At 51.7% G+C, this 27,500-nt stretch overlaps 1 protein-coding gene across 1 annotated transcript in view; it reads left to right on the forward strand.

Annotated features, from left to right (window-relative positions):
• Positions 1 to 27,500, forward strand: part of CDHR2 (cadherin related family member 2) — a 246,758-nt gene that overhangs the window by 22,889 nt on the left and 196,369 nt on the right. The gene's annotated exons all lie outside the window — the stretch shown is intronic.

A 27,500-nucleotide genomic window follows, 5' to 3' on the forward strand; every position in this document is an offset into this window, starting at 1 on the left:
CACACGCCCACTTTTTGCCGTCCAATCGGTGAGCGAGGGGCGAATTGGCCCCGCCCCCAGGGCGATCGATATATGCAAATTTGTGGATCAAAAAGCCTTCACGCCCACTTTTTCTCGGGCCAATGGGGAGCGAGTTGAAAGGTCAAAGGGAGGGGGTCAAAGGCGAAGTTACGGGGGGATAAAAGGACGGTGTTCGTCAGTCAAAGGAGTCGTAAAAGTGAGAACGAGGGGTCGGAGAGTCGCAAGAGAGAACGAGGGAGAGTCAGCAGAACGAGAACGGAGAGTCAAGAGGAGAGTCGGAAGCAGAGGGTCAAGACTTCGCGGGCGGTGGAGCTGCTCGTCGTGTGCGTTGGAGTCGGAACGGAGGGGACGGAGCTGTGGAAAGGCGGCGACACCAGACGAGGGGGTGCTCGCGTCGTGCAGGAAGCTGCACCCGAGGGAGGCCGGCAGCGCGACCTGGCCGAGGTGGAGACGCTCGTCGCACATAATAAAGATCCTCTATACCCCGAGCATCAGCAACCCCCTCCTGTTTCCCCCCGCGCTGAGATAGTGCGACCAAGGGGGCCCCGTTCCCACCCCCTGCCAGGCACTGTCCACGAGGCCCGCGGGTTGCGGGGCCATCGCCGCTCCGCGTCTCATCACCAGACGGGTAGGCCCGACCAGGTCTCGGCCCCAGGCCTACCTCATTCTTGAGGGTATTTCTTTTCCTTGGTTTTGGGTATGTGTTGTCGGCGCCGTCTGTGAAGTAGAATTGTATAAGTGTTGCCGTGTGCTCGGTAGTCGGTATTAGCTCTGCACTGTGTTTTCACTTTTATGTTTGCTTTTTGTGTAAATGGAATTGTGTTTTCTTTTTTTGTGTGCATTTGGTGGAATTGTATTTGTGTGCTTCCCGTGTGCCGAGAATAAATGTGCTTTATTGTTGAACTGTTTCCCGCTTCGCTTCGTCTTTTTCCCCATTGAACCCCCATCTTGCTTCACGTAAAGGGTTGGTAGTGGGCTGAATACGCCCGATAATTAATCGAACCGTCGAGGTCGACGATAACACCGCTCGGTTATTCTGATAGTACGGAACGGGTCGCTTAAGTGGCCCGTGTCCGAAGTCGACCTGCGGCGAGGTGCGATCGCCCGGTCTACCCTCCGCGTGGGTACTTAGGTAGTTCGAATTTGGCGAGCAACCCTATCCCACGCGGGGGCTGATTGGCTCGATCGCGGTGAGACCGAAAGGTCCACCCGTGACTGGTTCCCGGCGTTAGTCCGAGAGGGTCACGACTGGATTGTCCGTCCGGTGGGCGACGTGCCGCGATTCGAGTTACGTGGCCGTCGCACGCCGGCGGGCGCGAAATCCGCAACAATATATATATATATATATATATATATGTATATATATATATGTATATATATATATATATATATATATATATATATGTATATATATATATATATACATACATGGTGTGTATTGGTGTCAACCTCCTGGTGTGTATTAATTCAAGCGGCCAACGGGGCTTGAACTCAGGACCTTTTGGATCCCAAGCCGCTACCTTAACCACTACGCCAACACCAGGATATATATTGTTGTGGTTACCAAATTCGCAAACCACCATTCAGGTCCCTTAGGTGAGATATCTCGGTAAGTATATGTGTAGTTAGGCCCAAACCCGTTGTTTAGTGGGAATACATGTCATTCATGCGTGCTGCGACTCTTCAGGATAGCCGTTTTTCTTTTACTATCTTTATTTTGGACCAACCGCCATTGTTACCACCACCAACCACAACATCAACCACCCACCGCGGCGCCGCTTCACGTCACACCTCGCAACCGTCGCTTCGCCACCGTTCTTGCGCCGCTTGTGGGTACCGGTGTTGTACTCGTGCAGGGCGCGCGCCGAACAGCGTGTTCAAAACCACGGATTTTCCGCTCCAAAAACGGATCAAAAACGACACACGCCCACTTTTGTTCCGTCCAATCGGTGAGCGAGGGGCGATTTGGCCCCGCCTCCAGGGCGTTGGAGGGCGGTCGCTATATGCAAATTCATGGATCAAAATGCATTCACGCCCACTTTTTCTCGGGCCAATGGGGAGCGAGGTGAAAGGTCGAAGGCAGGGGGTCAAAGATGAGAGAGCGAAGCCACGGGGCTTATATAAGCGACCGCGTTCGTCAGTCAAGTGAGTTAAGACTTCGCAGTCGGTGGAGTTGGGAAGAAGAAGTCGTCGTTGGTTGTTGTTGGTCGTCGTCGTCGTCGTCGTCGTCGTCGTCGTCGTCGTCGTCGTCGTGTGCGTTGGAGTCGGAGCGAAGAGGACGGAGCTGTGGAGAGGCGGCGAGGGCAGACGAGGGGGTGCTCGCGTCGTGCCGGGAGCTGCACACCAGGGAGGCCGACGGCGCGACCTGGTCGAGGTGGAGAAGCTCGTCGCGGGACTCGAGACAGAGTAAAAATCCTCCGTTCCCCGAGCATCAGCAACCCCCTCCTGTTTCCCCCCGCGCTGAGATAGTGCGACAAAAGGGGGCCCCTTTTCCCACCCCCTACCAGACACTGTCCGCGAGGCCCGTGGAGTTGAGGCACCATCGCCGCTCCACGTCTCATCACCAGACGGGTAGGCCCGACCCGGTCTCGGCCTCAGGCCCGCCTCATCCTTGAGGGTGTTCTTTTTCTTGGTTTTGGGTATGTGTTGTCGGCGCCGTCTGTGATGTAGAATTGTATAAGTGTTGCCGTGTGCTCGGTAGTCGGTATTAGCTCTGCATTGTGTCTTCGCTTTTACATTTGCTTTTTGTGTAAAATTGCATTGTGTTTCTTTTCTTTTCTATGTGCTTTTGGTGGAATTGAATATGTGTGCTTTCCGTTCATCGCGAATAAATGTGCTTTGTGTTGAACTGTTTCCCGCTTCGCTTCGTCATTTCTTTCATTGAATCCTCATCTTGCTTCACGTAAAGGGTTGGTAGTGGGCTGAATACGCCCGATAATTAATCGAACCGTCGAGGTCGACGAATAACACCGCTCGGTTATCCCGATAGTACGGAACGGGTCGCTTAAGTGGCCCGTGTCCGAAGTCGACCTGCGGCGAGGTGCGATCGCCCGGTCTACCCTCCGTGTGGGTACTTAGGTAGGTCGAATTTGGCGAGCAACCCTATCCCACGCGGGGGCTGATTGGCTCGATCGCGGTGAGACCGAAAGGTCCACCCGTGACTGGTTCCCGGCGTTAGTCCGATAGGGGTCACGACTGGATTGTCCGTCCGGTGGGCGACGTGCCGCGATTCGAGTTACGTGGCCGTCAGCACGCCGGCGGGCGCGAATCCGTAACACTGGTGTCAGGTCGTGCGATACAAATCCATCGCCCTCCTCGCGGCACTGGTATCGGAGAACAGGAAAACGGGCTCTCCTGTCTCCAGCTAAATTCACGGGAATCGGTCCAGGGGTGAGAGAAGCGACCCCCGATTCCCTCCAAATTACGAGCGAGCTAAATTAACCCTTTACGAGAAGCAAGATGGCGTCTCAAGGCGAGCGGGAGCCGGGGGTAAGAAATGGATGTAGAATGTGTAGAATCCATGGATCAGGAAGGAATCCCCGTGCAGGAAATGTTGATTGTGCAGGAACACGAACTCGCCCAACTGAACCCAGAGCCCGAAATAGGTGCGGCAGCGGCCGCGGTGTATGACACCTCCCCCCCCCCCTCTCCACCAAAACCCGCCGACCCTTGCCGAAACGGCTCACCCAAGCGCACCCGACATGGCCCAGCTATGCGCCATGCTGGCGGCAATGACAGCGAGAATGGATGCGAATACACGAAAATTGGATGCGAATACACAACAAATGAACGAAAAGATGGATGCGAATACACGAAAATTGGATGAGAATACACAACAAATGAACGGAATGGAAACAAACATGAAGGAAGAAATGAAAGAGCTACGGGGTGAGACGCAGAACATGGGCCGATGCCTGCAGGCGGGCATGAAGGCCGTGACCAGGGAGCTGGGAATGGCGACTCCACGTGTGGGAGCAAACGAGCTGGAAGGGGGTGCAACGGCTGACAGGCCCGCGGTGGAGGCGGGTAAAAAAATAATTCGGGGGGCGTGTTGGGCGAGGGTCGTGACAGAAGAATCGACGGTGACCAAAAGGGAAAAATTAAATGGGGAGACCGGAACGTGTGAGACGAGACACGAGGTGACGACAACAGAAACTTATAAATGTATAGAGACACGGGAGACAGAAAAAATAGAGGAGAGACTGCACGATGAAGACGGGGTAAGTGACGCACACACACACACGGAGGTCGTGGAGGATAATGGGGGTGAGCTCGCGGAGCGTGTGGAGACCCAGTGCGAGCACCTGGATGGCCTCCTCCAGGAACGAGGGGAGGGAGTATGCCCCCTTGAGGCGAGTCACGACCAGGTGAGTTCGGTCGTGCTTTGCGAGGTTGAGGGGACGAGTGCTGTGGACGGGTGCTTGGAGAGCTTGGGGGGTATAGAGGCCCCGGAGACCCTTGTGGGGACACAAATCCCCAGTGTGGTTGTCCCTGTGTGTGTGGTGAAAGGTGTGAGTGCGTCCCCGTGTGTGGAAGCGACCCCGTGTGTGAGTGGTGTGGTGGCGATGGTGCCAGAGTACGTGCTTCCCAGCACGCCGTGTGTAAAAGGGGCACCGCGGATGAGTGAGGCACGGTGTGTGAGTGAGGCACCGCGGGTGAGTGCCCCCGCGGGTGTGAGTGGAGTGGTTTGTATGAATGGAGCACCACGTGTGAGTGGTATGGGTTATGCAAGGGAGACCGTGTGTGTGAGAGAGCGGTATGTGAGGGAGATGTCGGTTGGCATGCGGGAGCACGCAGCCGCGTCTCCCGGGGTGAATGTGATGGAATGGACTGTGAGCGTCGTAACACGCAGGAGTGCGTGTGTGGAATGGAGGCGACGACGGAGACATGTGAGGAAAGAAAGCCGAGTCGCGGCTGTAGTTGTTTCGGGGACCGTGCCGGGTTCACCCAGCAGTGAGCACGCGGTTCGTGCTGTGCAACGCACGAGACCGCCACGTGCTCGCTTGCGAGAGTGAAGTCCCGGTCCGGAAACGCACGCGGTGGATTTGCCGATCCCGCGGACGGACAAAGTTTAGGCAGGATAACGGATTTGGACCGGACGGGTTCTCCACGCGATCGTGTGTGTTAAGCTCCAACGGGCAAAGCACATGTGTTCGCATGGGGAACCCCTCGAGACGTGGGGCTTGTGTTTTTTTTATGCGCACGGTGACGCCATGGCTGCACGTGGGGTTGGAATCCGGCAGGAGGGGTATCTCTGCCGGATGGTACCGTCCAAGGAGGGACGAGGTACACGTGCAGCTGCATGACGTCACGGGCAGGTGCAAAGTGCGCGAGTTGCCGCGCTGGTGATGCGCATGAAAAAAAAACAAAAAACAAAAAAAACAAGCCTCACTTTCGGGTGCACAGGATTCCTGGGCAAGGGGTGGAAGACCCCCTTACCGGGGCACAGGATGGAAACTAGTTCGGGGGAAGGGTTAGCTTAGTTAGACCGACTTCATGGGGCAGGGGTAAGTCCTCATGGAGTCCGTGGAATGGATTAGGTAGAGGGATTTAGTGAGCTTGAGGTTGGGAAATAAAATGGATTATTTGGAGACAGTGACAGACCAGCGAATGTGTAGTGGGGACGTAGTTTAGCTACGTAGGTTAAAAGGAACGTGCAATAGTGTAAGGGATGACGTGGGAGCACGAGTTAGTTAGGGGATGCAGATAGAAGGATGGCAGAGTTCAGTGGTGAGTGTGTTGAAGAGTTGTTGAAGAGTTGTTGGTGAGTGAATTGGAAGCATGTGCTTGGTGAGTGAGTGAGGCCAGCGGGTCTGTGTGAGTGGAGCGAATGGGGAATGCATGGTGCGATGAGTGATTGGGGGGAGGAGTGACTCCCACCCAAGGGACCCCGGGGTCAGAGTAATGTGAGTTAGCTGGGTTAGTCAAATTGAAAAATGGAGGTCGTTTTGCTGTTGGTGGGAATGTAGGCTCGAAACCCATTTGGAGGGGTGCAGGAGCCCTGTTGACGGGCTTGGGAGCATGGCTGCGAAAGGTGAGTATCGCTGAGTGGGTACCCCGGGCACCAGGCTAGTCGGCCGTGGTAGGCCAAGGGCCCATGGGGGGCCGGGATAGCGTAGTGGGCACGGGTGCGCCTGCTTGGTGCGGGGGCCCGGGGCGCCATTAGGCGCGTGGGCAGTGTTGTGGGCACGGGTGACCCTCGGAAAGGGGCCTGGGAGGCCAGCCTGCCACGTGTGCGTTTCAGGGGAGGTGCCATGGGGGGCACTCCCCGGTGTTAGGGAGCTGGTAGGCTCGGAGGCAGTGTAGTGCCCGGGGGTGCCATAGCGGGAGATTCGGCAGAGGGTCGTGCCTGCCAAAGGGAGCCACGTGTCCTAGCCAGGAGACCGTGTGAGGGCACGGAGAGAAAATTGGGGGGGGGGGGCGAGGCCCGAAATTGTGAGGACACCAACACAGGCGACGGGAATCTGGGTTGTTCGAACCAATAGTTTAAGCGAGAGGCGCTTGTTGAAAGCCCCGGGGTAGTTTAACAGTTAAATGGTTAGGGTAGATTAGGAAGTGTACCCCTCCGCACCATCCATCCCCTCGCTCTCGTTGTGGGCCACTGGACCCACTTTGGTTATAGATTGCTGAACTCTGGGGAGGCCATTCTGAGGCTTGAGTGGGGCCTCGGCACAGGACGTTAGCTCTCCCTTATTCCCCTCCGGGAAGGGAACGTAGGGGTTGGGAGTAGGCTAGGTGACAGGATAGGTTAGCCGAACAAAGACGATAAAGGGGGTTAGGGGACGATTTATAGTGGGGAAGTAAAAATAAAAACAACAAAAAAATAAGTTGGGGCTAAATTGGGGTTTGACAAATTAAGGGAGTGGGTATGTGCAGTGACAGGCAAAGGCGATAGGTTGGGAGGGAGACAGGTAGGTAGGTCCGAGCCCGCCTTCCGAGTGGCCAGCACCACCGCACTCCCTCCACCAACCTCCACTGAACGGCAAAGGCTGGCCACTTCATCGGCTGGCCGTGTTTTGCTTCAAGGCCTGTGCTGGCCACTTCAGCCGGCTGGCTATTTTTCTTCAAGGCCTGTGCCGGCCAACTTCATCGGCAGCTGTTGTTTTGCTGCAAGGTCTGTGCCGGCTGGATCGTCTGCAGCTGCTGTGCTGCAAGGCCTGTGCCATCGGCTGGCCGTGTTTTGCGTCAAGGCCTGTGCCGGCCAGTTCATCTGCTGGCTGTTTTTCTTCAAGGCCTGTGCCGGCCAGTTCATCTGCCGGCTGTGTTTGCCTGCAGCGGCCTTCTTCTGCGGGCTGTGTTTGCCTGCTGCCTTTGCCATGCCATGCCCACTGCTCACGTTCACCAGCCCCGTTTAATTTTGCTTTGCCCCCCCTGTTCATTTCCATGTGCGCCAGGATCCGCAAGGCAACAGTTTGCAAGCTGCGAGAACTGCCCTGTTGGCGGCTACAACACGGGCCTGCAGTGGCGGCCCGTGCACCGTGTTTGTGTCCATCCATCCATTCGTTGTGCTCATTGCGTGTGCCACTTGAGCTGGCACGGAGACTGCGTTTGTGCAGCCCATGCACCGTTGTGGTTCACTGCGTTCAGTTCAAAAAGGAAGGCCTTGGACTGCGTGTGAGCAGCCAGCCACGTTCCCTGTCACCTGCATTGTTTGAGCCAGAGACTGCATGTGGGCAGCCTGGCTCCCTGCTAACTGCTTTTCTTTTGCAGAGTTCATTGATCCTGGGCCATGGTTTAGTGTAAAATTTGTAAGTTAAGGTTAAGATGTACTGTACATATGAGTGCGCCCCCGGCATGTATGTCTTAGCGCCGGCAATTTTATTTAAGTCGTCCGTGTGAGTGAGTTTGTTTAGGTAGTTACGCAGCCCTCAGGTTATTTATTTTGGGGACACGAATACCATGAATGTCGCACTCAGGGATCCGTAGGTAAAATGTACTAGGGGAAAACTACACATGATGGCACACGAAAATTTGACGACTCGGGACGAGTCTGTAAAAAGGGGAGGGGGTAGTGTTGTGGTTACCAAATTCGCAAACCACCATTCAGGTCCCTTAGGTGAGATATCTCGGTAAGTATATGTGTAGTTAGGCCCAAACCCGTTGTCTAGTGGGAATACATGTCATTCATGCGTGCTGCGACTCTTCAGGATAGCCGTTTTTCTTTTACTATCTTTATTTTGGACCAACCGCCATTGTTACCACCACCAACCACAACATCAACCACCCACTGCGGCGCCGCTTCACGTCACACCTCGCAACCGTCGCATCGCCACCGTTCTTGCGCCGCTTGTGGGTACCGGTGTTGGACTCGTGCAGGGTGCGCGCCGAACAGCGTGTACAAAACCACGGATTTTCCGCTCCAAAAACGGATCAAAAACGACACACGCCCACTTTTGTTCCGTCCAATCGGTGAGCGAGGGGCGATTTGGCCCCGCCTCCAGGGCGTTGGAGGGCGGTCGCTATATGCAAATTCATGGATCAAAATGCATTCACGCCCACTTTTTCTCGGGCCAATGGGGAGCGAGGTGAAAGGTCGAAGGCAGGGGGTCAAAGATGAGAGAGCGAAGCCACGGGGCTTATATAAGCGACCGCGTTCGTCAGTCAAGCGAGTTACGACTTCGCAGTCGGTGGAGTTGGGAAGAAGTCGTCGTCGTCGTTGGTTGTTGTTGGTCGTCGTCGTCGTCGTCGTGTGCGTTGGAGTCGGAGCGAAGAGGACGGAGCTGTGGAGAGGCGGCGAGGGCAGACGAGGGGGTGCACGCGTCGTGCCGGGAGCTGCACACCAGGGAGGCCGACGGCGCGACCTGGTCGAGGTGGAGACGCTCGTCGCGGGACTCGAGACAGAGTAAAAATCCTCCGTTCCCCGAGCATCAGCAACCCCCTCCTGTTTCCCCCCGCGCTGAGATAGTGCGACAAAAGGGGGCCCCTTTTCCCACCCCCTACCAGACACTGTCCGCGAGGCCCGCGGAGTTGAGGCACCATCGCCGCTCCGCGTCTCATCACCAGACGGGTAGGCCCGACCCGGTCTCGGCCTCAGGCCCGCCTCATCCTTGAGGGTATTCTTTTCCTTGGTTTTGGGTATGTGTTGTCGGCGCCGTCTGTGAAGTAGAATTGTATAAGTGTTGCCGTGTGCTCGGTAGTCGGTATTAGCTCTGCATTGTGTTTTTGCTTTTACATTTGCTTTTTGTGTAAATTGCATTGTGTTTTTTCTATGTGCTTTTGGTGGAATTGAATATGTGTGCTTTCCGTTCGTCGCGAATAAATGTGCTTTGTGTCGAACTGTTTCTTGCTTCGTCATTTCCTTCATTGAATCCTCATCTTGCTTCACGTAAAGGGTTGGTAGTGGGCTGAATACGCCCGATAATTAATCGAACCGTCGAGGTCGACGAATAACACCGCTCGGTTATCCCGATAGTACGGAACGGGTCGCTTAAGTGGCCCGTGTCCGAAGTCGACCTGCGGCGAGGTGCGATCGCCCGGTCTACCCTCTGTGTGGGTACTTAGGTAGGTCGAATTTGGCGAGCAACCCTATCCCACGCGGGGGCTGATTGGCTCGATCGCGGTGAGACGAACAGGTCCGCCCGTGACTGGTTCCCGGCGTTAGTCCGAGAGGGTCACGACTGGATTGTCCGTCCGGTGGGCGACGTGCCGCGATTCGAGTTACGTGGCCGTCAGCACGCCGGCGGGCGCGAATCCGTAACAATATATATATATATATATATATATATATATATATATATATATATATATATATATATATATATATATATATATATATATATATATACACGTTATAATATATACACACACATATATATATATATATATATATATATATATATATATATATATATATATATGTGTGTGTATATATTGTTGCGGATTCGCGCCCGCCGGCGTGCTGACGGCCACGTAACTCGAATCGCGGCACGTCGCCCACCGGACGGACAATCCAGTCGTGACCCTCTCGGACTAACGCCGGGAACCAGTCACGGGTGGACCTTTCGGTCTCACCGCGATCGAGCCAATCAGCCCCCGCGTGGGATAGGGTTGCTCGCCAAATTCGACCTACCTCAGTACCCACGCGGAGGGTAGACCGGGCGATCGCACCTCGCCGCAGGTCGACTTCGGACACGGGCCACTTAAGCGACCCGTTCCGTACTATCGGGATAACCGAGCGGTGTTATCGTCGACCTCGACGGTTCGATTAATTATCGGGCGTATTCAGCCCACTACCAACCCTTTACGTGAAGCAAGATGAGGATTCAATGAAGGAAATGACGAAGCGAAGCGGGAAACAGTTCGACACAAAGCACATTTATTCGCGACGAACGGAAAGCACACATATTCAATTCCACCAAAAGCACATAGAAAAAACACAATGCAATTTACACAAAAAGCAAATGTCAAAGCAAAAACACAATGCAGAGCTAATACCGACTACCGAGCACACGGCAACACTTATACAATTCTACTTCACAGACGGCGCCGACAACACATACCCAAAACCAAGGAAAAGAATACCCTCAAGGATGAGGCGGGCCTGAGGCCGAGACCGGGTCGGGCCTACCCGTCTGGTGATGAGACGCGGAGCGGCGATGGTGCCTCAACTCCGCGGGCCTCGCGGGCAGTGTCTGGTAGGGGGTGGGAAAGGGGCCCCCTTGGTCGCACTATCTCAGCGCGGGGGGGAAACAGGAGGGGGTTGCTGATGCTCGGGGTATAGAGGATTTTTATTGCCCCGCAACGAGCGTCTCCACCTCGGCCAGGTCGCGCTGTCGGCCTCCCTGGGGTGCAGCTCCCCGCACGACGCGAGCACCCCTCGTCTGCCCTCGCCGCCTCTCCACAGCTCCGTCCCCTCCGTTCCGACTCCAACGCACACGACGACCAGCTCCTTCTTGCCAACTCCACCGCCCGCGAAGTCTTGACTCTCTGTTCCCTCTCGACTCTCCTACTCTCTGGACTGACGAACACGGTTGCTTTTATCAGCCCCGTAGCTTCGCCCTCTCATCTTTGACCCCCTCCCTTCGACCTTTCACCTCGCTCCCCATTGGCCCGAGAAAAAGTGGGCGTGAGTGCTTTTTGATCCATAAATTTGCATATATCGATCGCCCTCCAACGCCCTGGAGGCGGGGCCAAATCGCCCCTCGCTCACCGATTGGACGGCAAAAAGTGGGCGTGTGTCGTTTTTGATCCGTTTTTGAAGCACAAAATCCGTGATTTTGTACACGCTGTTCGGCGCGCGCCCTGCACGAGTCCAACACCGGTACCCACAGGCGGCGCAAGAACGGTGGCGATGCGACGGTTGCGAGGTGTGACGTGAAGGTCGTGGCGGTTGTGGTGAAGCGGCGTTGTGGTTGGTGGTTGATGTTATGGTTGTGGTGGTAATCATGGCGGTTGGTCCAAATTAAAGATAGTAAAAGAAAAACGGCTATCCTGAAGAGTCGCAGCACGCATAAATGACATGTATTCCCACTAGACAACGGGTTTGGGCCTAACTACACATGTACTTACCGAGATACCTCACCTAAGGGACCTGAATGGTGGTTTGCGAATTTGGTAACCACAACACTACCCCCTCCCCTTTTTACAGACTCGTCACGAGTCGTCAAATTTTCGTGTGCCATCATGTGTAGTTTTCCCCTAGTACATTTTACCTACGGATCCCTGAGTGCGACATTCATGGTATTCGTGTCCCCAAAATAAATAACCTGAGGGCTGCGTAACTACCTAAACAAACTCACTCACACGGACGACTTAAATAAAATTGCCGGCGCTAAGACATACATGCCGGGGGCGCACTCATATTTACAGTACATCTTAACCTTAACGTACAAATTTTACACTAAACCATGGCCCAGGATCACTGAACTCTGCAAAAGAAAAGCAGTTAGCAGGGAGCCAGGCTGCCCACATGCAGTCTCTGGCTCAAAACAATGCAGGTGACAGGGAACGTGGCTGGCTGCTCACACGCAGTCCAAGGCCTTCCCTTTTGAACTGAACGCAGTGAACCACAACGGTGCATGGGCTGCACAACGTAGTCTCCGTGCCAGCTCAAGTGGCACACGCAATGAACACAACGAATGGATGGATGAACACAACATGGTGCACGGGCCGCCATTGCAGGCCCGTGTTGTAGCTGCCAACTGGGCAGTTCTCGCAGCTTGCAAACTGTTGCTTTTACGATCCTGGCGCACATGGCAATGAACAGGGGGGGCAAAGCAAAAATTGAACGGGGCTGGTGAACAGGGGCAGTGGGCATGGCATGGCAAAGGAAGCAGGCAAACACAGCCCGCAGAAGAAGGCCGCTGCAGGCAAACACAGCCGGCAGATGAACTGGCCGGCACAGACCTTGAAGAAAAACAGCCAGCCGGCAGATGAAGTGGGCCGGCACAGGCCTTGCAGCACAACAACAGCTGCCGATGAAGTTGGCCGGCCTCTGCCTTGCTGTCAGTGGAAGTTGGTGGAGGGAGTGCGGTGGTGCTGGCCACTTGGAAGGCGGGCTCGGACCTACCTACCTGTCTCCCTCCCAACCTATCGCCTTTGCCTGTCACTGTACATACCCACTCCCTTAATTTGTCAAACCCCAATTTAGCCCCAACTTATTTTTTTGTTGTTTTTATTTTTACTCCCCCACTATAAATCGTCCCCAAACCCCCTTTATCGTCTTTGTTCGGCTAACCTATCCTGTCACCTAGCCTACTCCCAACCCCTACGTTCCCTTCCCGGAGGGGAATAAGGGAGAGCTAACGTCCTGTGCCGAGGCCCAACGAAGCCTCAGAATGGCCTCCCCAGAGTTCGGCGATCTAACCCAAAGTGGGTCCAGCGGCCCACAACGAGAGCGAGGGGATGGATGGTGCGGAGGGGTACATCTCCTAATCTACCCTAACCATTTAACTGTTAAACTACCCCGGGGCTTTCAACAAGCGTCTCTTGCTTAAACTATTGGTTCTATAAACCCAGATTCCCGTCGCCTGTGTTGGTGTCCTCACAATTTCGGGCCTCGCCCCCCAATTTTCTCTCCGTGCCCTCACACGGTCTCCTGGCTGGGACACGTGGCTCCCTTTGGCAGGCACGACCCTCTGCCGATTCTCCCGCTATGGCACCCCCGGGCACTACACTGCCTCCGAGCCTACCAGCTCCCTAACACCGGGGAGTGCCCCCATGGCACCTCCCCTGAAACGCACACGTGGCAGGCCGGCCTCCCGGGCCCCTTTCCGAGGGTCACCCATGCCCACAACACTGCCCACGCGGCTAATGGCGCCCCGGGCCCCCGCACCAAGCAGGCGCACCCGTGCCCACTACGCTATCCCGGCCCCCCATGGGCCCTTGGCCTACCGCGGCCGACTAGCCTGGTGCCCGGGGTACCCACTCAGCGATACTCACCTTTCGCAGCCACGCTCCCAAGCCCGTCAACAGGGCTCCTGCACCCCTCCAAATGGGTCTCGAGCCTACTTTCCCACCAACAGCAAAACGACCTCCATTTTTCAATTTGACTAACCCCGCTAACTCACTCTACACTGACCCCGGGGTCCCTTGGGCGGGAGTCACTCCTCCCCCCAATCACTCATCGCACCATGCATTCCCCATTCGCTCCACTCACACAGACCCGCTGGACTCACTCACTCACCATGTACTCACCTCACAACTCACCAACAAACTTACCGCTGAACTCTGCCATCCTTCTATCTGCATCCCCTAACTAACTCGTGCTCCCACGTCGTCCCTTACACTAGTAGCACGTTCCATTTAACCTACGTAGCGAAACTACGTCAACTCTACACATTCACTGTCTGTCACTGTCTTCTAAATAATCCCATAAATCACTTTCCCAACCTAAATCTGGCTACAATCCCTCTAACTAATCCATTCCACGGGCCCCATGAGGACTTACCCCTGCCCCATGGAGTCGGTCTAGCTAAGCTAACCCTTCCCCCTAACTAGTTTCCATCCTGTGCCCCGGTAAGGGGGTCTTCCACCCCTTGCCCAGGAATCCTTTGCACCCTAAAGTGAGGCTTGTTCTTTTTTTTTTTTTTTTTTTCCATGCGCATCACCAGCGCGGCAACTCGCGCACTTTGCACCTGCCCGTGACGTCATGCAGCTGCACGTGTTCCTCGTCCCTCCTTGGACGGTACCATCCGGCCGGGATACCCCTCCTGCCGGATTCCAACCACACGTGCAGCCATGACGTCACCGTGCGCATAAAAAAAAAACACAAGCCCCACGTCTCGAGGGGTTCCCCACGCGAACACATGTGCTTTGCCCGTTGGAGCTTAACACACACGATCGCGTGGAGAACCCGTCCGGTCCAAATCCGTTTACCTGCCTAAACTTTGTCCGTCCGCGGGATCGGCAAATCCACCGCTGGCGTTTCCGGACTGGGACTTCACTCTCGCAAGCGAGCACGTGGCGGTCTCGTGCGTTGCACAGCACGAACCTCGTGCTCACTGCTGGGTGAACCCGGCACGGTCCGCGAAACAACTACAGCCGCGACTCGGCTTTCGTTCCTCTGTCGCCGTCGTCGCCATTCAACCCACGCACACCTGCGTGTTACGACGCACACAGTCCACTCCATCACATTCACACCGGGAGATGCGGCTGCGTGCTCCCGCATGCCAACCGACATCTCCCTCACATACCGCTCTCTCACACACACGGTCTCCCTTGCATTCGGCCGTTCACTCACGCGTGCCTCACTACTCACACAAACCATACTACTTACACACGCGGGGGCACTCACCCGCGGTGCCTCATCCACACTCCGTGCCTCACTCACACACGGTGCCTCACCCACACACCGTGCCTCACTCATACACGCGGGGGCACTCAACCGCGGTGCCTCATCCACACACGCGGGGGCACTCACCCGCGGTTCCTCATCCACACTCGGCGTGCTGGGAAGCACACACTCCGGCACCATCGCCACCACACCACTCACACACGGGGTCGTTTCCACACACGGGGACGCACTCACGCCTTGCACCACACACACAGGGACAACCACACTGGGGATTCGTGTCCCCACAAGGGTCTCCGGGGCCTCTATACCCCCCAAGCTCTCCAAGCACCTGTCCACAGCACTCGTCCCCTCAACCTCGCAAAGCACGACCGAACTCACCTGGTCGTGACTCGCCTCAAGGGGGCATACTCCCTCCCCTCGTTCCTGGAGGAGGCCATCCAGGTGCTCGCACTGGGTCTCTACACGCTCCGCGAGCTCACCCCCATTGTCCTCCACTACCTCCGTGTGTGTGTGTGCGTCACTTACCCCGTCCTCACCGTGCAGTCTCTCCTCTATCGTTCCCTTCCCGGCTACCGTCACTGCCAACTCTTCACCCTTTACCTCCCTTGTCTCCACTATTATTTCCGTTGTCGTCACCTCGTGTCTCGTCTCACACGTTTTGGTCTCCCCATTTAATTTTTCCCTTTTGGTCACCGTCGATTCCTCTGTCACGACCCTCGCCCAACACGCCCCCCGAATTATTTTTTTACCCGCCTCCACCGCGGTCCTGTCAGCCGTTGCACCCCCTTCCAGCTCGTTTGTTCCTACACGTGGAGTCGCCATTTCCAGCTCCCTGGTCACGGCCTTCATGCCCGCCTGCAGGCATCGGCCCATGTTCTGCGTCTCACCCCGTAGTTCTTTCATTTCTTTTCTCACTTGCTGTGTATTCGCATCCATCGTCGTTTTCACTTCATTTGTATTTGTATCCATCTTTTTGTTCATTTGTTGTGTATTCGCATCCATCTTTTGTGTATTCGCATCCATCTTTTCGTTCATTTGTTTGTTCATGCCTTTTATTTCGTTTTTCATATTCGCTTCCATCTTTTCGATCATCTCCGCATTCATCTTTTGTGTATTCGCATCCATCTTTTCGTTCATTTGTTTGTTCATGTTCGCAATCATCTTCGCTGTCGTTTCCGCATACATTTTTGCCAGCATGGTGAATAGCTGGGTCATGTCGGGTGCGCTTGGGTGAGCCGTTTCGGCAGGGGTCGGGGAAGGGTTTTGGTGGAGAGGGGGGGGGGAGGTGTCATACACTGCGGCCGCTGCCGCACCCATTTCGGGCTCTGGGTTCAGTTGGGCGAGTCCGTGTTCCTGCACAATCAACATTTCCTGCACGGGGATTCCATCCTGGACCATGGACTCTACACATTCTACATCCATTTCTAATACCCCCGGCTCCCGCTCGCCTTGAGACGCCATCTTGCTTCTCTTAAAGGGTTAATTTAGCTCGCTCGTAATTTGGAGGGAATCGGGGGTCGCTTCTCTCACCCCTGGACCGATTCCCGTGAATTTAGCCGGAGACAGGAGAGCCCGTTTTCCTGTTCTCCGATACCAGTGCCGCGAGGAGGGCGATGAGTTTGTATCGCACGACCTGACACCAGTGTTGCGGATTCGCGCCCGCCGGCGTGCTGACGGCCACGTAACTCGAATCGCGGCATGTCGCCCACCGGACGGACAATCCAGTCGTGACCCTCTCGGACTAACGCCGGGAACCAGTCACGGGTGGACCTTTCGGTCTCACTGCGATCGAGCCAATCAGCCCCCGCGTGGGATAGGGTTGCTCGCCAAATTCGACCTACCTAAGTACCCACGCGGAGGGTAGACCGGGCGATCGCACCTCGCCGCAGGTCGACTTCGGACACGGGCCACTTAAGCGACCCGTTCCGTACTATCGGGATAACCGAGCGGTGTTATCGTCGACCTCGACGGTTCGATTAATTATCGGGCGTATTCAGCCCACTACCAACCCTTTACGTGAAGCAAGATGAGGATTCAATGAAGGAAATGACGAAGCGAAGCGGGAAACAGTTCGACACAAAGCACATTTATTCGCGACGAACGGAAAGCACACATATTCAATTCCACCAAAAGCACATAGAAAAAACACAATGCAATTTACACAAAAAGCAAATGTAAAAGCAAAAACACAATGCAGAGCTAATACCGACTACCGAGCACACGGCAACACTTATACAATTCTACTTCACAGACGGCGCCGACAACACATACCCAAAACCAAGGAAAAGAATACCCTCAAGGATGAGGCGGGCCTGAGGCCGAGACCGGGTCGGGCCTACCCGTCTGGTGATGAGACGCGGAGCGGCGATGGTGCCTCAACTCCGCGGGCCTCGCGAGCAGTGTCTGGTAGGGGGTGGGAAAGGGGCCCCCTTGGTCGCACTATCTCAGCGCGGGGGGGAAACAGGAGGGGGTTGCTGATGCTCGGGGTATAGAGGATTTTTATTGCCCCACGACGAGCGTCTCCACCTCGGCCAGGTCGCGCTGTCGGCCTCCCTGGGGTGCAGCTCCCCGCACGACGCGAGCACCCCCTCGTCTGCCCTCGCCGCCTCTCCACAGCTCCGTCCCCTCCGTTCCGACTCCAACGCACACGACGACCAGCTCCTTCTTGCCAACTCCACCGCCCGCGAAGTCTTGACTCTCTGTTCCCTCTCGACTCTCCGACTCTCTGGACTGACGAACACGGTTACTTTTATCAGCCCCGTAGCTTCGCCCTCTCATCTTTGACCCCCTCCCTTCGACCTTTCACCTCGCTCCCCATTGGCCCGAGAAAAAGTGGGCGTGAGTGCTTTTTGATCCATAAATTTGCATATATCGATCGCCCTCCAACGCCCTGGAGGCGGGGCCAAATCGCCCCTCGCTCACCGATTGGACGGCAAAAAGTGGGCGTGTGTCGTTTTTGATCCGTTTTTGAAGCACAAAATCCGTGATTTTGTACACGCTGTTCGGCGCGCGCCCTGCACGAGTCCAACACCGGTACCCACAGGCGGCGCAAGAACGGTGGCGATGCGACGGTTGCGAGGTGTGACGTGAAGGTCGTGGCGGTTGTGGTGAAGCGGCGTTGTGGTTGGTGGTTGATGTTATGGTTGTGGTGGTAATCATGGCGTTTGGTCCAAATTAAAGATAGTAAAAGAAAAAACGGCTATCCTGAAGAGTCGCAGCACGCATAAATGACATGTATTCCCACTCGACAACGGGTTTGGGCCTAACTACACATGTACTTACCGAGATACCTCACCTAAGGGACCTGAATGGTGGTTTGCGAATTTGGTAACCACAACAATATGTATGTGTATATATATATTTAAAAACAGACCCGTTCACATTTCTCACCTTTGAATTGAGGGAATAACCAATTAGCTCTCACCCAATCAATTAAACCCGGGTGGCTGGGATTATACAAATAAATAGACTCCTCCCATGCTCTTCTCGCCGAAGAAGGCTGCATAAAGCAACCATGAAAGGGCTACACAAGGTCAGCCCTTTGCTGTTTCAAACCCTTCTCAGAGTTCCTCGACAGCTGTAAAGGCATTCACAAATAGGACAAACGTAAGAAACCCAATGCTTCACACGACTCAGCTGCCAGGCCGGTTTCATCGCTTGTTGGTGAATCATCAGTGACAGCACATATAGGAACATGGTTTATGGCCATGCCTTTTTTATTTTATGAAAAAAAGGTAAACAAGTAGAGGTGCATTCAAAGTACACGACCCCCATGCCAAATAAATAAACAACAAATCTTCCAGTGCGCAACATTACCAGGGCTCCTTCGGCGCCCGGCGATACCGTTGTGCAGCACATGGAGATGGAATTGGGAGGGAGCGGTGTACAATAATTGATTGATCAACTGATTTATTGTATAATTGAAATAAATAAATAGTTATCGTAAAATAATTAATTTATTAATCAATTGGCTAATAGCACACCAAAAACCATCACCGTTTCATCTGAATGTGTAACTTTTTGAAAATTTATTCATTGAAAAATGAATAATTAATCGATTAATTGATTCATCAATTAATCAAAAATACCCTTGAAAGCCAAATCACTTGTCCACTGTCGTGTCCAAATATCAGCTTCCGAACTCAAAAGGTGCCTGAGATATTTCCCAGATGAGAACAAAATAAATAAGTAATTCATAAATCAAAAATAATAGAGTAATAAATGAATTAATTGATTAATGAAAAAATAAAAAATATTGTTTTTGCCAAAGCCCATATTCACTTTTGTCCACAAATTTTAGCTTCCTCCCTCAAAGGATGGCTGAGATATCCCACGACAAACAGAAAGAAAATAATTAATCGATTAATTGATCAATCAATAAATCAAAGATACCCTTTATAGCCAAATCACTTGTCCACTGTCGTGTCCAAATATCAGCTTCCGAATTCAAAAGGTGCCTGAGATATTGCTCAAATGAGAAAGAAAGTAAATAATTAATTAATAGAACAGTAAGAATGAAGTAATGAATCAATTAAATGATTAATGAAAAAAGCTCAAATGAGCTAAGATCCTCATCCTCTTAATGATGACGTCATAAAAACGAATATGACGTCATTGTGATGTATCAGGTTTGCGATAAATTATCTGTGCTAATGCCCGACTTGATTCCCGCAAACAAAATTCAAACAGCTTGCCGAGTTTCGGAGACAATGGTGTAGGTGATTTCCATTAGCGGCGATATTATGACGTCAACTTTTTTTCTTGGAAGAATTACCAAAATCGGAGATGGTTACTGCCTGCATATACATGGCAAGTTTCATGGCATATACATGGCATATACATGGCAAGTTTCACGAAGATCCGATGAAAACTCTGGGTTGTGAAACAAAAAATAGGAATGACGTCATAAAAATGTATATGACGTCATAGTGATGTATCATATGTGCGGTAATTCATCTCTGCTAATGCCCTGTTCGATTCCCGCAAACAGAATTCAAAAAGCTTGCCTCGTTTCGGAGAGAATTTTTAGGCGATTTCCATTAGCGGAGATATTTTGACGTCATAACTTTTTTCTCGGAGGAATTTTCAAAATCGGAGATGGTTACTGTCTGTGCAGGGTATTTTTACATATATACGCCAAGTTTCTGGAAGTTTCGATGAAAACTGTAGGCTGTGAAACAAAAAAGTCCACAAGAACAACAACGTGAGTAAGACTTCGAGATCCTCCACGAGGATCTAAAAATGAAAAATTCCGTTTTTGCCAAAGCCTATCTTCACTTTTGTCCCCAAATTTCAGCTTTGTAGCTCAAAGGATGGCCGAGATATTGCCCAGCCAAACAACAAAATAAACAAGAAAACAAGACAAGTAGCGGTACTTTCAAAGTACACCGAATGTAGGTAATTTGGTCACCGGAAACTTGGTCACGGTAAAATGGTCATAGTAATTTGGTCACAGTAATTCGGTCACAAGGTAATTTGGTCACGGTAATTAGGTCACAAGGTAATTTCGTCACGGTATTATTATTATTATTATTATTATTATTATTCTTTATTATTCACTGCATTTAAGGCCAGTGAGGCCCAAGAGCAGTAATAAACATTTTCATTTTATGGCCGGCGAATCTTGTTGGCATAATGACGTATTGACCAAGTTTACTGACTACTATAATGGAATCGGAATTTAAAAGTTGAGAGAGACAGAATCTCTCGGATGTTGTTTGGAATATATATTCTATGAAGATTATCGTAATTCGGACATTCAAGCATGAAATGAAATTCATCTTCGACTATATACGACAAGTCTCAACGATGCTGTTATAAAACGGTTTTATGAAATTTTCCCGGAAGATCGTTGATTTTAGACGAATCGGCGCGCGTTCCAGACATCTCTTTACCAGGGCCCGGTACGGACCCGGGTTCGAGGTTGCCTCATCAGCGCCTCGATTGGTCACAGCTCAGCCAGCTCCGCGAACATCAGCCATGCCATCCATATATGGTGATGTTCATGCCAATCGACCACCTTATATGGTCATATTGTATTGTAATGGGACATAATGCGACTTTCCTGGAAATTTGGGTAATGACTTTGAACAACATTGACAGCATATAAATCACAGTTCATTCTTGATTCTCATTGATAAGACAATTATTAAAAGTGTGTCTTTGTGATTCAAATAACGATGGCAACAGCGACGCAGTCTACACGGGATGGATTGAAGTTGTGTCATGAAGGGTACATGTATACCAAGAAAGTTACCCGACCTGACAAAATTTGGTGGAAGTGAGTGAAGAATACTTCTGATCATTGTCGCGGAGCCATTTCTACCGACTTTAACCATGGTAACATTCGGCCAGGAGGTATCCCGCATAATCATCTGCCATGTGTGGAAAAAGTGGAAGTGGTTAAAGTCAGAGTCGCCATGAAACGGAGGGCAGGTGCAACGAGGGAGAATCCAGGGCAAATTTATCAGGATGAGCTGATTGACTTGCCTGCCGGTGCCTGTCCCAAATGCCACAGCCAGATGTCGTAAAAAGAACGCTCCGTAACCAGCGACCGGGCTGCGGGATCCCGCGGGATTGGACCAACTTGGACGATTGCCAGATAATTTGAGAACTACGGTTGGGGGAGAACCTTTCCTGATTTATGACAACGGTGCCAACAATCGTAACAGGGTGCTCATATTTTCAAGTCCTCAATGCTTGGAAAAACTTGGTAACGTGGACACAGTTTATATGGACGGTAACTTCGCAATGGCACCAGCCATATTTTCGCAAGTATATTGTGTACGTATCCCATTCGGCCAAGATAACTTTATTACCGCAGCCTACGCACTTCTACCTAACAAGAGGAGGGTCACCTATGAGGAATTTCTTACTTCGATTGTTGATGCATGCCAAGGCGTCAACGTAGTCTTCTCTCCTTTACGCACCATGACAGATTTTGAAGACGGCATGATGCGAGCAGTACGAGCTATCCTGGGTGCAAACACCGTAACTCAAGGATGCTTCTACCACCTGACACAGAGCACGTGGCGGAAAATACAAGAATTTGGTTTGGCCGCTCAATATCGTCAGGACGACGATCTACAACTTTTTTGTTCGCAAATGGACGGCCTGGCTTTTTTGCCAATTGTCGATGTGCCTGCCGGTATGGTACATCTGCTGGCTATCTGTCCTCCAGCAGCCCAACCACTGTTAGACTACTCTGACAGAACCTACGTGTCTGGTGGAAATGGAGTCCAGCCGATCGATTGTTCCTCCACACACATGGAACGTTCCTCAACAAACACTGGATTACAATCCTCGGACCAACAACGTTGTGGAGGGCTGGAACAATAAAATGCGTGTGGCGATGAATTACCACCACCCAACCACGTCCAAAGTTGTAGAATGGTTCAGAAAGGAAGCCGGAGAGGTGGATACTGTCATCGCTCAAGATGCCATCAGGATTGTCAGGAGGAAGCGGGTGAAGCAGGAGTACGTGGAAATGCAGAGACGGCTGGTATCACTTATTGGTGACCTCCAGGCTAGTAGAAAAGACATTCCCCAGTTCCTTCGTGGAGTTGGCTTCAACATCAAACTGAACAGGAGGCTGGACAATTAGTTGACACTGTCTCATAGAATTACAAAGTTACTTTGAGTAAATTACAGATTTACAAATTAATATTAGTGTAATTCTTTGAGACACTGTAACTCCGTAGTATTAATTTGTAAATTACTGTAATATTAATTTGTAAATCTGTAATTGAGACATCCAGAGACAATAAATGTTAATTTGAAACAATTTAATATTAATAGTGGCACAAATACAAGTTTTATAACAGCATCTTTGAGACTTGTCGTATATAGTCGAGGATGAATTTAATTTCATGCTTGAGTGTCCGAATTACGATAATCTTCGTAGAATATATTGTTACGGCTGTGGAAATTTGCAGAACACCATAAAGGTCCTTAGTTCAGTTATGCCGATAAGTTCGTGTTCAGTTAGATTTCCTCACCGTTGTTTAATGGGTATTATTCGTGTCACCCGGGCTGTGATCTTTGAGTTAGCCGTTTTTCTTTACTATCGTTATTTTGGACCAACCACCACGTCAACCACCAACCACCTTCTCCGTGCCACCCACCAACCACCACGTCAACCACCAACCACCTTCTCCGTGCCACCCACCAACCACCATGTCAACCACCAACCACCTTCTCTGCGCCACCCACCAACCACTCCGCGCCACCCACCGGTTAACCACCTTCTCCGTGCCACCCATCAACCACCACGTCAATCACCAATCACCTTCTCCATGCCACCCGTCAACCACCAAACACCCTCTCCACACCGCCTTCATAACAACGACATCTCCTAAACCGCATCTCCCCCACCCGAATAACATCGCCTCACCTTCAACTCCGCAAACGCCGCCGTCTTTGCGCCAGCCACGGCGAGTTCCCGGCGAACAGCATCGCTGCAGGCACACGTGGGGGTTCGCTCACCGAGCAAGTCTGGTGATTTAACCCACGTCCACTCTCCGCGCAAGTTCGGTGATCTTGCGCACGTCCGCTCTGTGGGGGCTTCGCCTCGGAATTCGGATCACAAGACAGAAAGGGGCGGGGCCTGTGGAGGTCAGAGGTCAGACAGCGGAGGTCAGATCTCGCCTCACAGACCCGATATAAGGGCGCGCAGAGCGCCAGTTCAGTCAGTCGAGAGTGGAGAGTGAGTTGAGAGTCGGTCGGTGAAGTCTGGAGTCGGGAGAACACAGGAGGGGCGAAGTCCAAGAGAGCGGAGGACACGCGAGAGGGAGAGCGTGGCTGAGCCTGCTGTGCCGCGCAGATGTGCGCGTTCGTGGGGAGAGAGCCGGAGAGAGCTCGCCAGCCAGCGCCAAACGGTCTGAGGGGATCGGGCTTCGGGACAGTCCGAGCGTTTCTGAGGAACGGACGGTTTCTTATAAAGAGCATCAACTTTGAAAGAGCATCCAAACCTGTTCGTTCCTCTCAGAGCGTCGCCAGTTGAGGCCCGCTCACCCGGCCGCCTGGCAAGGTCTGGGCGCAACCGTGGCTATGCTAGCTGCCGTGGGGAAAGAGCGTCGCGGGTCGCCCCATCGAGGCACCACGAGGGTGGAGGTAACCTGCAACGGTCTCGTGGGACTCCTTCGGTCCGCCAAGTCCCACGTAATAAAGGCCTACGGGTCCAGTCTGACCCCCTTGTCTCTGAGAGGGTCTTTTCCTTGCTTTTATTTGTGTGAATGTTGTGGTGCCGAGTCCCGCAAGTAGAACTGTTAAAGTGCTTGTGAATAATAATCATAGACGGTTGTAGTGCTTTGCCTTGTTTGTGTTTTGTCCCCGTCCCTCATTCATCATAAATCAACTGCATGCGTGTTTCACCTTTTCCATTGCATTACTGTGTACATGTGTGAATAAATGTGCGTGTTTAAATGTTAACCCGTTCGTCGTGTCCTCTTTCCTCATTGAACCACCGCATTGCTCTCGGAATAATAGCGGGCTTTTTAATAGCCGATAACAGAATTGGGTCCAGCGAGGTCTCACGATAATACACCGCCCGGTTATCCCAGAACGGAACAAACTGCTTAAGCGGTTCGTGTCCAAGCAGACCTCGCTGAGGTACGGTCTCTCGGTAGTCCGCCCGCGCGAATACTTAGGTATATCAATAATTCGGCGATTGACCCTATCGCGCGCAGGTAGAATGTTGACTTGGCCGTGGTGTGCGCTTGGAGCACACCCGTGACTGGTTTTCGGCGTTGTTCCCAAAGTCGTGACTGAATTGTCCGTTCAGTCGGCGAGACGGCCGCCATTGGCTAAAGCTGGGCGGGCGGCAAATTCGTAACAATATATTCCAAACAACATCCGAGAGATTCTGTCTCTCTCAACTTTTAAATTCCGATTCCATTATATGAGGGGTGTTCAAAAAGTATCCAACCTTAATTTTTCGTGCGTAAACAAATGAAGCTCGGGAGGCGTGGTTTGGTGCACGTATGTAGGCGATCCTCATCCGAATGCGTGAATATTTTCCCGCCTGCAGAAGCTGTCAGTCGCCGACAGACCACCGATGAGTGAGGAAGTGTAAGTGAGCGCCGTCGGATTTTCGTTTTTGACAAAATGACGGAAAAACTTGAACAACGCTACTGCATCAAATTTTGTGTAAAGCTTGGCGATTCCCAAGTGGAAACGATCCACAAGATTCAACAGGCCTTCGGGAACGAAGCAATGGGCACCATACAGATAAAAGAGTGGTACAACCGCTTCAAAGATGGTCGCACATCAGTGGAAAGTGAAGCACGTTCTGGTAGGCCCTCAACATCCCGAAATGAGATCGTCATTGACCAAGTGAGGACCCTGCTGATGCAGGATCGTCGAATCACGATCAGAGAACTTGCAGACGAGACGGACGTCAGCATTGAATCCGTTCATTCCATTGTGACTGAGGATTTGGGCTTAAGGAGAATCTCAGCGAAGTTCGTGCCAAAGCTGCTAACGATCGAGCAGAAGCAACTCCGTTTGGAGATCGCACAGGACATGCTGGAGACTGTGAACAGCGATCCCAACTTCTTCAACACAGTGATCACTGGCGATGAGACCACAGTGATCCATCATTTTGTCAAAAACGAAAATCTGACGGCGCTCACTTACACTTCCACCAAGTTTCTGCGGCATCCATCCATAATATTTTGAGATATTGTGCTATATATTGTTTTTGGCCCCATCTCTCAATGGTGAAGAATCACTTCAAAAATTCTCGAATCCAGATCTTCACCAAAATTGAATCAATTAGTCCTTTTCACACACCCAACCTGTCCACAAAATTTCTGCAGAATCCATCCATAACCTTATGAGATATTGTGCTCCACCTTTTTTATTACAAAAATTGTGCTCCAGCCCCTTTTCCAGACTTTTTTTTCATTACAAAAATGATTTTTTTATTGTGCTCGGCTTTTTATTTATTTATATCATTTTTTTGCCCGATTTCCCAATGGTGAAGAATCGCTTGAAAAATTCTCGAATCCGGATTCAGATCTTCACCAAACTCGAATCAATTAGTCCTTGTCACATACCCAACCTGTCCACCAAGTTTCATTCGAATCTGTCTGCAATGTTTTGAGATGTCATGCAATATCATTGCTGGCCCCGTCTCTCAATGGTGAAGAATCGATTAAATTCTCAGATCTGGATGCAGATTCGGATATTCACCAAGATTAAGTGTCGCTGTCCTTGTCTGGTCACCGACACATTAAAAAAATTTCAATAACAATAATCAAATATGTACAATGATAGTAATTCAAATTATAATAATGAAAGAAAAACGTGAGGTAATCTAAATGTAATTATAATTGAGGTGCCTGCACGCAGACTTGAATACAGACAAAGGGACAGACATAATAAATAAAAATAATTCCTTCATTATTTGGACACTTAGCTTCGGGTCCAGACGAGATGGTCTTTATGGAACGTGGAGATCGATCCGTGTCAGGGTGCGGGCGAATGCGCTCAAAATGGCGCCGAGCTGTTCGTCAGGCAGCGCAGACATTGCACTCGACGTCACGGCTCACGAACTGCGCTGTCGTTTATTCTCCAGAGCGAATATGCCGACGTTCCTCTCCCACACTCGGTCTGTTCACAACAATGGTCCACATGACGAGACGATCTCCGAGGCCCCGTGAGGAGGCCATGAGGCACGCTCTCCTACCCTCCTCAGAATCGTACACACTTCACGGCTCAACCGAACCGTCAACGGCCAATGTCCTGCTCAGCACGGGAGCCAATTTCACCAGCACGAATACGAGAATCGTGCAGCCTTCATCGTGCTGAGAGCAAAAACAAGATCCTCTATGTCCGACGAGTCCCTCGACTCTTGATGTGTCTCACGTCATGCCCATCAAACCTCTGCCTCCAGGGCATGGCCTGCTCACACTAAACCCGGGAAGGTGGGGCCTCTGCCCCCTCGGCACGTATTGCTTGTTGGTCATCGTGGTTTTGGTTATAAAAACATAGGGAACAGTCACAGTGGGGCAATTACATACTGGGGAAGTTATCCCTGATCCCTACCTAATTAACAATGCACCACCCCCTGTGTGGTGACAAGTAACACTTAAGCTCACAGTCTCCCTACTTAATTGCATCGAGATGTCTTCTACACTTCCACGGCCAAGCAACGCCACACAATGCTATCTTTCCTATGAAATCTCTTCATCTACCCCACAAATGTAAAAATATACAAGTCTGAAGACGACGATGGGTCACGAGCGGTATTTGACGATGTAGATTGTTTCAGAAGTCAAGGATGAGACAATGTGATAATTTTTGACCAAGTTATAATTAATTACAGTGGCCTTCAATCAACAGCTGCAAAATGTCGAAACCCCGGGTTCGTTCAACAACTTTCAAAATTTGACCTTTGCATAACCTTTAAAGGTCACAAAACAATGTTCTGGACATTAAAATAAGGAAACAGGATTCATGCTGGAGCTTATTGGAGTTAGTTCGTCAAAGAAGGTCGAAAATCCGGTTCGATTCCCACAACTTTGAAAATTTGACCTTTGTGGCCTTTAAAGGTCAAAGGTCAAGGATTATGACCTTTGGTGCAAAACTTCCTCCGGAACATTCCAGGAACAATATAACGTCATATAGGCTATATGGCATTTCACACTCCTTGGATTATCCATACTTTGATGAAATCAGCGTAAAAAAACAAAATTGAAGGGGGCGCCACGGGCAAGGTGGTCAAGATAGAGCAAAATGGTTT

This window comes from Eptatretus burgeri, chromosome 13, assembly GCF_056783735.1.
Source record: "Eptatretus burgeri isolate ZD-2024b chromosome 13, Ebu_testis_v1, whole genome shotgun sequence".
NCBI lineage: Eukaryota > Metazoa > Chordata > Myxini > Myxiniformes > Myxinidae > Eptatretus > Eptatretus burgeri.